Consider the following 13,937-nt stretch of genomic DNA (forward strand, 5'->3'; position numbering starts at 1 on the left):
AAATATACAATATATTTTTAATTTTAACGCCATCTATATTATTTATCAAATCTTATAAACTATAAAACAGTTTTTGGAAAAAAATAAGCAACCTATTATCTTTCCTCTTTCCTATATATATATATATGTTGCTATCTCGATTATATTTCTTGTTTTATATTTAAGAATAAATATCAAAATAATGAATTATAATAAATTTAAAAAAAAATTATTCAATAAAAAATTTACCTTCAAATTAAAATAACTTAGGATTAGATATGAGGTCCGTGAAGTTGGCCCCACACTTTTTGATTTTCAATACTTTATCAGTTGGACTGATTTGTACCCGATATGTACCGTTTTCAGTTCGATTTGTACTGTACCATCACCGTTTTTGAGATATTCAAAGAACAAAATGAGGGCCAACTTCACGACAGCCCCCCAACTTTTGAACTTAAAAATAAAAAGTGCATAGATCGATAGAAAATGATTTGTACCGATTTGTACCGTTTTCAGTTCGATTTGTACCATCACCGTTTTCCAGCTATTGACCGTTGAAAATATGGCGCCAAAAATAAAAAACACTCATAATTTTTTTTTAAAAATGTTTTTTAACGTATAACGATAGAGAATTTTTTTATCTTCCTAATGATGCCTCAAATTAAGCTTTATCTTCATTATTTATTTCGGAAATCAAATTTTAAACCTTATATTATAGCGTGAAGTTAACCCTCCCCCCCCCCCCCGATATTCAAAATTTGAGATTTTTCAGATTTTTAAAACGGGATTGATTTGTACCCGATTTGTACCGTTTCAAACTCGATTTGTACTATTACCGTTTTCCAGATATTGACCGTTAAAGATATAGCGCCAAAAATAAAAAACACTCATTCCGAAATAAATAATGAAGATAAAGCTTAGTTTGAGGCATCATAAGAAAGAGAAAAAAATTCTCTACCGTTGTACGTTGAAAAATATTTAAAAAAAAATTAATTTTGAGTGTTTTTTTATTTTTGGCGCCTAACGGTCAATAGCTGGAAAACGGTAATAGTACAAATCGAGTTTGAAACGGTACAAATCGGGTACAAATCAATCCCGTTTTAAAAATTTGAAAAATCTCAAATTTTGAATATCGGGGGGGGGGGGGCTAACTTCATATTATAATATAAGGTTTAAAATTTGATTTCCGAAATAAATAATGAAGATAAAGCTTAATTTGAGGCATCATTAGGATGAGATAAAAATTCTCTACCGTTGTACGTCAAAAAATATTTTATAAAAATAAATTTTGAGTGTTTTTTATTTTTGGCGCCATATTTTTAACGGTCAATAGCTGGAAAACGGTAATACTACAAATCGAGTTTGAAACGGTACAAATCGGGTACAAATCAATCCCGTTTTAAAAATGTGAAAAATCTCAAATTTTGAATATCGGGGGGGGGGGGGGACTAACTTCACGCTATAATATAAAGTTTAAAATTTGATTTCCGAAATAAATAATGAAGATAAAGCTTAATTTGAGGCATCATTAGGAAGAGAAAAAAATTCTCTATCGTTGTACGTTAAAAAACATTTAAAAAAAATAAATTTTGAGTGTTTTTTATTTTTGGCGCCATATTCTCAACGGTCAATAGCTGGAAAACGTTGATGGTACAAATCAAACTGAAAACGGTACAAATCGGGTACTAATCAAACTAACTGATAAACCATTGAAAATCAAAAATTGTGGGGCCAACTTCACGGACCTTTAGATATGGAATAAAAATAAATGAAAATATTTTTTACGATTCAATATGGAAAAGCAAAAATTTTTTAAAAAAGAAGCCAAATACAACACGTGATCGAATAAGAAGATAATAGGATAGGTCATGTCATGCATATGAATCAAAAATTACATCGTTATATGCAAATGCCCAAAAATTGACAGTGCTATAACTTTGGCAAAAAATAATATATTTTTTATATGTATTAGGAATAAATAAGTTATTATCCACTTCTAACTCAGAAATTTTGTCTCGTGGAATGGAGGACTCCAATTCTAGACCGATGATATAATAATATCGTATAAATGGCTATCTCGATAGGTATTTTGAAATAATTGTCAAATATCACCATTACAATATATCCATCATTTTATTCATAATATATAAATAATATAACATATAAACAAAGGAATTCATTTTTTTCAACAGTGATTATTGACATCATATTGTTATTTGACATTTATGACATATAATTTTTTCATAATGTATTATATAAACCAAGATTGTGCATTCCGGTCACAGGCCAAATATGGTCAAATTCAAATATATGTTTTTTTTACTTCAATATTAACTTTTTTTTGAATATAATAGTAAAATGAATCTATAATATTAATTTTTTTAAATTCATTGTCATTCAATGTCTAACGTTTAGCTCTCCATAAAAGAGTCTTGTTCTAATTCATATTCATTATTATCTGTCTCAGTTTCAATCGATATATATTTCCATGAGAATATCAATTCGAAATATTTTTTTCTAAAGAAGAAGTAGAACTAGGAATTGTTAATCTTTTATGGACATCATGGGCAAAGTTTAATCTTTAACTTGAGGTCGGAATTGATTGTTTCTTAAAAATTATTGCATTCCACATAATTTGCGATTAAACATGTTGTTTTTCCTTCTGAACCACTTATTGGTCATCATCACCCTAAAATGGCTTATTCTTAAAACTATTAGTGAGATGCTTCTTTTGATATTAGGGACCCAAAAAATAAGCAACATTGTTATCACACGTATTTGTATCGTTTTACCCCTTTTAAACATATTTTTAATTATTTTTCCTTTAGATGTTTTTAGTGTATTTGACCATTACCAGGCCAAATGCACGGTCAATTGACGACTTGACAATCCTGATATAAACATATAATCCACGAATATTAGACAATTATTTTCTTGTATTTTAATGTTTATTTAAAATATTAATTAATATATTTTTAATTATTACGCCATCTGACGGATCTTAATTTATCAAATTTTAAAAACTGTAAAACAGTTTTTGGAAGCAAAATAAACGACCTATTAATGTTTCCTTTTTCTAAATAATTAATACAAATCAAATATTAAAAATTCCCTATATCTCAGATAAAGGACAATTCAAAAAAAATTAAAAATTGGTTTAGATTAATTAAAATAAGTTTATAAGAAAAGGTATAAATAATCAAACAATTTCAGGTATTTTTGCTGTTTGTCTGCACCATAACTTGATGCTTTTATTTAAATTGACATTTTACTAAAAAAATTTTACCTAAAATATATTAGAATTTCCTAGAAATCTTTCTCTATCGAATATTTTGAAAGGAATATTATTCTTGATTTTATTGAATTATTTTATTCAAGCGCTTTGAGATCTGACACTTTCTTTCTTTCGGATAAATATTATAAAGGGTGGGTTATATAAATTTTGTGCAGGGCAAATAGATAACATAAAAAATCAGGCATAGTAATCTTAAATCTCTCATTTTTCGTAAAATTAATAATAGATATAAACATAAAATTTTTTTTGATAAGAACCGGGCTGGGCCTGACTTTTTGAAAATTTGGGGCTGGCTGGGCAAATTTTTTAAAATGGCTTGGGATGAAACAAAAATTTAACGGGTAAAGAAACTTGTGCAAAGATTCTTAACGGGTCAAAATGGAATGGGCTTTGCTGATATCTAAATAAATGTTTTTAAAAACGTGTAGGAATTGAAGAATATGCAACCTATGTTTCCTTTTCCTTAAATATTATACATAATATATACACAAATTATGTATTAGATATTTACTATATTTCAGATAATGGAAAATTCATAAAAAATTAAAATTTGATTTAAACTAATGAAAGTATGTTTATAATAAATGTATATAAAGCATCGAAGATTTTAAGCTAATTTTATTTATCTACACCAAATTTTAAATTTTGTCTAACATTTTCTTCTAGTTTATAATTTTTTTTTACTCAACAAAAAAAAATCGGAAAATAGAGTATATATTTAAATAGAATTAAAAATATCATATATATTTATAATTAGACCATTCTTTCTTATTCATAACCTCTGCTCCATTCTCACCATCTTCGGTAGCAAAGCTCGACGTTTTTTTTAAAGAATTAGGCAAACAGATCCGCGAAAAAACCTGTCAGCCTAAGGAATCCCTCTTCTTACACCATCATTCGCTCTAACTATCTAAGTTTCATCTCTTCCATTGAATAACCTTGCATATTCCTAGCTTTCTTTTTTTTTATCCCCTATCCTTTCTCGTAAACTCAATAATTTTACCTTTTAAAAAAATTGATCATTTTGCTATTACATTTTTGATAAATTCAAATAAAGTAACCTATGACCGGAAAATTTTCTCTATCAATTCTTTTGAATGGAGTATCATGATTTGATTTTAAAGATATATTATTCGACCAAAAAAAATATGGCCTAAATTTAAGGTAATCCTCAGGAAGGTTTTTACCTACACCAACGAATTTCAATGGAAATTTCTAGATCTCATACCCAGATGCGCCTCCTCAATGTTCATTTTATATTTTTTTTAAATATTACATTATTTTATTTTTTTTTATATAGCTTATAAATATATATATTTTGTCATAAATTACAATAAGTGTTTTTAAATTCGAAACAAATGAATTTTATGATTCTTCCCAGTGTTGGATATGAATATCGGCAATAAATCTTTGTTTAGTCGCTTGTTGAGATGTGACAAAGGCCGGCGGAAATTTTTATTTAAAAAAAGGATGTAAAGGTGTCAGGATAAATATTATAGTAGCGGGCTGGCAAGTCGTCAGGGTTGGCGGGTTAATTTTAAGAAAATTTTATTCGGATACAGATACTTTATAAAATTTTGTATTTAAGATACTAGACACTTTGGAAAAATTTTAATAAATTTTGGGTTTGGCCGGGTTCGACAATTTATATACAATACAATTCTCTGATTTAACGTAAAATTAGTATTAGAAATTTGAGCCATGACCAACATTTAGTAAAATTTTAACGAGCCGCGCTGGGTCTGACATTTTGAAAATTTAGGGCCTGACCTGGAAAGTTTTTTAAACATAACTAGGACGAACAAAAAAATTTAACGGACAAAGCAACTTGCGCGAGAATTCTTAATGGGCTAAAACGGAATGGGCCTAGTGGATTCCAAAAAAAAAGTTTTAAAAAATGATTTAAAAGATTCAAAATCAATGTAAAAATGGAAGAGAATATTAATTCAGAGAACCAACCCAAATAGTAATGTTTAATGATTTTTTTTTAAAAATTAATTTTTATCTTTTACTAAATACGTTACGACACTAATGGAAAACGGCAAAGTGTTATATCCGTGCACAATTTTAACAATTTTAGCAAAGTTTTAAGCAATACTCTCAAAAACATGATTTTATGAAATTTTTTTTTAGTGATTTTTGAGGTAGATTATAATTAATTTTGGGGGGATTTAGAACATATCTCTATACCAAAGGTCTAATTTTAGATATGCAACTTGGACACTTATACTTAATAACATTAATAATAAGCGAAAAATAATTATATATATATAATGGTATTTATTATTATTGGAAATTTATGTAATTAACCAAGTTAATGTAATTTCGTTACAAGAATCTTCACCTCTTCAGACTAAGTTTGTAAAAAGTTATTTTTCCTCATTTTGGGCTTTTGACAGCTGTTCTTGAGCCGGGAATTTTTTTTTGTATTACAATGATTAAACATAAAATCTATTTTCCTAGGGATGTCAAATTTAAGAAAAAAAATATTGTTATCGAAGTTACTTGAGGCCAAAATAAATTCCTACTCACTCTTTAAAATATTAATATTCGAAAATTGAAAACTTTCAAATGTGTTTGTTTATACTCTTTTTATTCCATCTATGAATTAAATGTAAATTTTTTTATAAATTGAATAAATACAACCATTAGATCTTTTTGTACAAAATATTTGAAGTTATGGATGCCATATTGGAATACAATTTTGACTTTTTTTCAAAAAAAAAAAACAATCAATAATTAAAAATTTATAAAAAAAAAATGACAGCCTGATATCAAAGGGGGATGGTGGTGTTATGCCGACAGATCATCATTGAAATTCAAGATGAGGGAGGAAGAAGAGTAAGGGGAGTTGTGAAGACGATATTGACATTTGAATAAAATAGATGAATAATTAAGGTGAAGTGGAGGATGGGGGTAGAGGATAAGCTACCTTGATTTGGATTACGTTTTTTTTCTGATAATTTTGATTTGGTAGAAGGATGAGAGAGGGTTAGTGAAAAGAGAAAACGTAGGGGGTTGGAGAGGTTCAAGGACACTCAGATCTCGGACATCGAAAAGGCAGGTTCCTTTACAAGGAGACTACCAGATGAGGTATATATCAAGCTCAAATCGATATGTTCACCTACCGACTTCATCAATCCATCGATATTGATTGAAAAATTCAGGTTATTACACCCGAGGAAATCTACAAGTTCCAACTTATTATTAAACGCAGCTGTACAAGGTAAAAACGAAAGTTACATCAATTGGGTAAGTAGATTATGCATTTTAAAAAATGAATGTTTGCTAAGTGATAGTAGAGTTATTGAAAAAAGTAAAAATTTCATCAATCAGCAAAAATATTAGGCAGAAAATTACCTTAAAAGAAAACATTACATTAGCAGAAGTTCTTACTTTAAGAGATGATTTTGAAGAGTTAGAATAAAGAAAATATAATCGCTAAAGTTGAAAATATTTCTTTAAACAAAAAAACAAAAGATGATCCAACCGTGAAACATGTAGAAAGGCATAGAGGCAGGAAAACAGAAGAAAATAAACAGTTGGTGAAATATGGAGACCATGACGAACGACAAAATTTACAATCTAATTACGATAACAGACAACAAGAGGCCATGATTTACAAAGAAATAATTATCAAGGAAATAATTGCAACCCTAGACATCAAGGAAATAATTACAACCCTAGGTATCAGAATTATAACGCGAATTATTACAACAACGTCAGGGCAAACTATCCAGGATCGTACAATAATTCTTCGAGATTTGATAATAGAGCTAGTTATAATAACAATGACTATAATAATTATAGGTTTAATAATGATTATAATTACAAATATATCAGACATTACAACGATTCAAGATTTATTCAAAGACATAACGATAATCATAATATTGGAAATCAAGGAAGAAATCAAGTATGCAATTGTAAATATCATAACAACTATAATAATCAATCACGATATACAAATAAAGTAAACACTGTAAATATAGAAGAGATAAAAGAAGATGATAATGACAAACTAGAAAGAAAAGAATATAATTTATACAATTTAGACATAAACAATATGTAACCGATAATAATTACACAGCTAACGATGCTTATAAGGTCACGGTATATTTGAACGACATGTCTATTTTGATGCATATTGATACCGGCTCAAGGTATAGTCGATTCATATCGCGAAAAAGATTGGAGTAAAAATCTTAAATAAATCAGATATTAAATTAATTGGATATGATGGAAACACAATAAATGTATTAGGAACTACCAATGTCAAGGCAAAATTTGAGGACAAAAATCAAATCTTAACTGCTTATGTAGTCCAGAGTGATAAGATTGCACTGTTAGGAAGGACCTGGATAACAGTTTTTGGGAATATACTTGATAAATTTGTGAATATGGTCGAGGATGATTATGATAATACTATGCAAGAATTAATTAAGCAATGCAATTTTAAACTTTACAAAAAACCAATGCTTCGCAGCTACGTTTAAGGCACGATGCCACACCTAAAATCATAGCGCCAAGGTGTATACCTCAAAAGAACTTCAAAAGTGGATAAACGATAAAATTATTGAACCTGTTGAAGATGTTAGATGGACTAGTCCTCTCACTCTTTATAAGAGCGATGGCTCACTTCGGCTCTTTGCCGACTTCAAAAATACTATCAACCCTGCTTTACAAGATTTTAAGTACCCTATACCACGCATTAATGACTTAATCGCAAAATTATCTAAAGATAAGAAATTTACCAAGATAGATTTTAAAAACGCGTTTCTCCAAATACCTATACACAAAGAATCAAGAGATTTTCTTACAATATTGACACATAAGAACTATTATAGGTTTACGAGACTGCCGTTTGGTTTAAAAACTCTGTCGGCAATATTCCATCAAACTATGGATAACATTTTCGGAGATTTAAAAGATGTTTTATTCTACATTGACGACTTGTTAATTACAGGTGATAACGATGAGATACATTTGGAGAACACTAAAAAAGTATTCGAAAAGATCATCAAGTATGGATTAACCAATTTCGACAAAAGTTTATTCCTGCAAGATAAAATACGCTCTTTGGGACATGATATAGACAAACATGGTATACATCCCAACGATGATAAGATAAAAGCTATTTCTAACATGCCGGAACCGAAGACAAAAGATGAATTGACAACTTTTTTGGGGAAGGTGAGTTATTATCGAAAATTTTTATGTAAATTTGCGGACATAGCTGATCCGTAATACAAAATGGTTAATAAAGACAAATGGTTATGGTACACATCAATAAAGCTTCGACGACCTAAAAAAACTGATAAGTACTCCTCCTACGTTAAATTTTTATAATCCGGATCTACCAATAGGCATTGCAACTGATGCTTCAAAGAAAGGTCTAGGCGCAGTCTTATTTTATATTGAAGGTGATGGCAAAGAGAAACCCATTGCCGTCAAGAACTTTATTAAAATCAGAGTTTAATTACACTAATATAGAGAGGGAAGCTTTATCTGTTATATATGCGGTAAAAAAGTTTCAAGAATATTTAATTGGTACGAGATTTACAATAATGACAGATCACAAGCCACTCGTTTATATATTTACAGGGACTCAAGGATAATTCATCCATATCAATGCGACTTCCAAAATGGAGTTTGGCTATGGGAGCTTATGACTTTACGATAATTCATAGACCCGGGAAACGAAATGTAGTACCGGATTGTTTGTCAAGATTACCCCAAATGAACACAGAAGAAATGGTACAAGAGATAGATGATGAAATAATTGATGACATATTTTGGGAGTTACCAATAAATTTTAAAAGAATAGTTCAAGAAACTATTTTTGATATCGAATTAATTGAGGTAATTAATAATATAAAGAATCATGAACAGATAAAGAATAAAATATATAAAAATATGGAAATGGAACTAAGCTTAATTAAAGATTGTCTTTTTAAAGAGAATAGGATCATTATACCAAAAAATATGAGAAAGGAGATATTACAGGAATTACACAAAGGGCATCTTGGTGCTGGGAAAACGAAATTGTTGGCGAGAGATTACTTGTGGTGGCCAGGTCTGAACGCTGAAATAGATCAGGAGGTGAGAAACTGTGACACATGTAATAAATATGCGGACAATCCTCATAATGTACAAAATCCATGTGGAACAGCTGTTAAGGTGTTCGAACGCGTGCACATCGAATTTGCAGTTTGAAGGTAGCAATTTCTTGGTATGTGTTGACGCATTTAGCAAATTCTCTGTCATTAGAAGAATGAGAGATATAACTACTTAGTCTACAATTAAAGAATTATTAAAAATAATCAGTTTGTTTAGTATACTCGATATGATAGTCAGCGATAATGGTACGAATTTTACATTGTAGTGATCATGGAATTGATCACATTTTTACCGCGCCTCACCACCTACAGTCCAATGGTCAGTGTGAGCGAATGATAAGATCAATGAAAATATGCATGAAAAGGAATATGGAAAGTAATAAGGAAATAAACTTAGATATAGCTTTAGAAAAGTTTTTATTTAACTATCGCAACACACCAAACGCGACAACCAACAAGATACCAAGCGATGTGATGTTCAACAGAACCATAAGAACCACATGGGATTTAATAAAACCGCAAGAAGATAAAGTGAACGAATTTAATCGCAATTTATCGTCAAATAGAAACATCATGAATGGTGACAAAGTATGGTATAAAACCTTCAAGAGTAATATGTGGGACAAAGGCACGATAAAACGTAAAAATGGAAATTTAACATTTGAAGTTGAAACAGGAGACAAAATTATTAGAAGACATTTAGACCAAATTAAAAAGAGGTCTACGAGTAGCGCACCTCTTCATGAAACGACACATGTGAAATCAAATGCAATACCTATTACTGTAAGTTTTAGAAGAAATGATGATCCAAATTTAGGAGTGCAAGAACAGAGTCTTGTTAGTCAAAGACCTAGCAGGAATATAATTTTGCCCAAAAAATTCGATAATTTTATAATGAAATAAAGACTAAAAATATATTTATATAATAAAATATTTTTCTTTTAAAAAAAAAAACTTTCAATAGCAAAAGTTAATGAAATATACTAATGATGACAATAAAACTATCAAGAAACGTTGACTGCACGATAAGATTCACATGCAAGAAAAACCTGAGTGGCGATTATTTTTTTAAAGGGTGGAATGTTGATATGACCGATTAATACTAACCTTTAATTTGTTTTTTTATGTTGATATAAATTGATTTTTTTATAAATTGTGTAGATTGATTTTTTTTATATAAATTTTGATATATTAATATGAAAATTGTTATATAAACCTGATTTTTTTTAGTTTGATAAAAAAAATGTAAAATTTTAAAATATATTATATAAAATTAAATTAAATTATTAATTTAAAATAAAATAAATAATCTCGTGACAATCATTTATTTTAGAAAACTTTAAATTTCCTTTTATGGGAATGTAATAAAACTTTTCTCTTAAAATTTCCTTTTTTTTGGGTTTGCAATCTGCATTTGTTTTCACTTTTATTTAAAGATCTCACTTGAGGAAGAGGATACACTTCAAACGAATATCCTACTTTGGTGGAAACGACAAGAGATTTGCCAAAGCTATCAAGAGTAGCAAGAAAAATATTGGCAATTCCTGCAACTAGTGCTTCTTCCGAACGGGGATTTAGCATTGCTGGAAGATTTTTAGAACAAAGAAGAACGTGTTTGAATCCAGAAAATGTCGATTCATTATTATTTTTGCATTATACAATATTAATTTTACATTTATATTTTTTTTTCCATAAATATTCAATTTGATCAAATAAATTGTCCATAATTTACATTGATTATTTTTGTACATATATTAATTTTCCTAAATTATAAACTTTTTGTAGAGGGTGTAATGTTGAAATATTTTTATTAGATGCTTAAAAAAAATGAAAGAATGACCATAATTAAATTTTATAAGCGGGCTTGGGTTAAAATATTTTATAAATGATGGGCGGGAGGGTAAAAAAATTTAGACCAATAGGCGGGCGAGCTGGTAAGGAATTTTAGACAAATGAGTGGGGAGAGTGGGTATATATTTTTTGAAAACATCATGCAGACCTCGCACACTAATTATTACTTATTTATTTATATTAAATACATTTAAAAATTATAAGTATATGAATTGAACAATCATTGTCAATGAAACATTCTCAATAAAGCTAAATTTATTTAAAAAATCTCCATTTTTTTTTAGAAATTTAAAATAAAAAACTCGATAGAAATATAAGTATTATCTTCTTCCCTAACTATATATATATATATATATATATTATTTTCGAAAAATGTAAAGAAATATTAGCAATGTTTTACAAATTAGAACCTATCATATAAATTTCCCCTAATTGGTAGCTTAGATCCTCTAACTGAGTCAAATCTTCTTGCATTAACTAGTCGGTTACGAGGCAATGTTATTGGCTTTTTTTTTTATAAAAACAGATAAGCTTTGTATACTAAAAAATTTCTAATACAACATATTTCTATTATTTTCCCATTTCAAAAAACATTCATGGTTTTCTGTTTTTTTATTATATATCAAATTATTATTTATATAACATTTATCTGTTTTTTTTTTGTTTTATGATAAGCCCTAGCTAAGGATTAGTGATAAAATTGTTTATGTCAAAAAAACAAACAATACATCTATTTATTAGGTATTTTTTTTTCAAAAGTAAGTAAATTATAGGTAGACCTGTGCTCCGCCGAAATATTGGTGACCGAAGCAATTTTTAAAAAATCTAATCAACGGCCGGCGGCGCGTTAATTTTTTAGCCGCCGTCAATAAAATCGTCGTAAATCGGCGCAGTTATAAATTTTTATAAGATAAATTTTTTTAATTGCTTATTAATTTTTTTAAAAAAATAAATAAATAAATATACACTTATTCTACAGATATCTCGGCATATTTTTTTAATGTTCATTTATTTAATAGAAAACTTATTATATCCAAAATCGGTTTCGTAATTTTATAATTATCCATGTATAAAAAATTATTTTATTTAAGTTTTTGGGACATAATGATGATCTCTCGAAATTTAACGTCAATCCAGCGGTAGAGAAAACTCTTTCGCTAGGTGTGCTAGTCGCCGGAATGCAAAGAATTTTTTTGGCGAGCCTGGAAAGATTGGGAAGTTCACTCTTCATTTCTCTTCAAAAATTTAGAACGTCCATATCTTATGAATGTCGTTTTCCAAGAAAACTGTGGCATTCTTGTTCTAAGTCACCTAACTCGGAATCATAATTTATATTTTGAATGTTTATTTGCCAATTTTGTCAAATAACTTGAATTTAATAATTCATCTTCATCCTCATTAGCTATATTTACTACCTGATTATCATCATTCTCTATAAATTTAAGATGTTTTATTATAAGTTCTGAAGCTGAGCAATATTGCTCTATTAAATACTTTGACACAATTGACAATTTTTAAAATCTTGGGATCTAAAAGAGAAGCCAATACCTAGATAATTTTAAATAAAAAATAAAAGAATATATTTATTTAATATTACTTGCAGATTACAAACCGGAAATGGCAACGCATGTTTTCCTTAAGTGATGAACTATCACTTACTATTAAATGTGTTTTAATTTCACTTCTAAAAGGTAACGCCAAATTTAAAGTAGACACTTTTGTACTGAAAGAAATTCGACAGTTTCTTTAAATTTTGAAAGAAATGCTAATAGTTTTTCTACTAGATCAGATTCATAATTTGATAATTTGAGAAAGTGCTTCCCAATTCTTTTCAAAACATTATTAATTAAATTCTTATTTAATTAATATACTATGCCAACGTGTTGGGATATTTGATTTTAAGGTTTTCATATGCGTGGAATTATTGTTATTAATTATCATTGGAATTGCCAATTTGAAAACGGATATCCGGGTTATGGATCAATGCTGTCACATGTCTGATGTTAAATCTATTGTGCTTAGGCATTTTCTTTGATATTCCTCGAATTCAAATTCAACCTCTGCAGTTTTATATCTCAGAGCAGTAATAATTTCTCTAATTCTTTTGCAAAAAATTTCCAGACTACGGATTTTTTATTATCCAGAGTTAGGATACTCTTTCTTTCTTTCTTTCTTTCTTTCTTTCTTTCTTTCTTTCTTAAGAGAAGAGAAGAGAAGAGAAGAGAAGAGAAGAGAAAGAAAGAAAGAAGAAAGAAAGAAAGAAAGAAAGAAAAAGAAAGAAAGAAAGAAAGAATCTCTTCTCTTCTCTTCTCTGAAAAGAGAAAATTATTTATATAATTATTAAAGTAGATGCATCCATTTTTAAAAATATGTAAAATTATGGTAACTTTTGCAATTTTAGATTTTTGATTGATTGAATTCTATAATGACGTCAATTATAATTATGATTTTGAAATGGTAGAAATTAAAAATTCATCGAAATCCTGATTGACATTAAAAAAATTACAAGAGCGATGTTGACCAATTATTAGAATAAAAAGGTAGAAAGAAATTTCTGCGCCGGCCGTGCGCCGCCTATATGAAAATCGGGGGTGCGCCTGCGTGATTTTCTTAAACGGCAGCGTTTTCGGCGCAGGTCTAATTATAGGCAAAGTTTTTAATGACTGTACTTTTGTAATCGTAAAAAATTTATG

Source organism: Gordionus sp. m RMFG-2023, chromosome 5, assembly GCF_954871325.1.
Source record: "Gordionus sp. m RMFG-2023 chromosome 5, tfGorSpeb1-WG-v2, whole genome shotgun sequence".
NCBI classification, from domain to species: domain Eukaryota; kingdom Metazoa; phylum Nematomorpha; class Gordioida; order Chordodea; family Parachordodidae; genus Gordionus; species Gordionus sp. m RMFG-2023.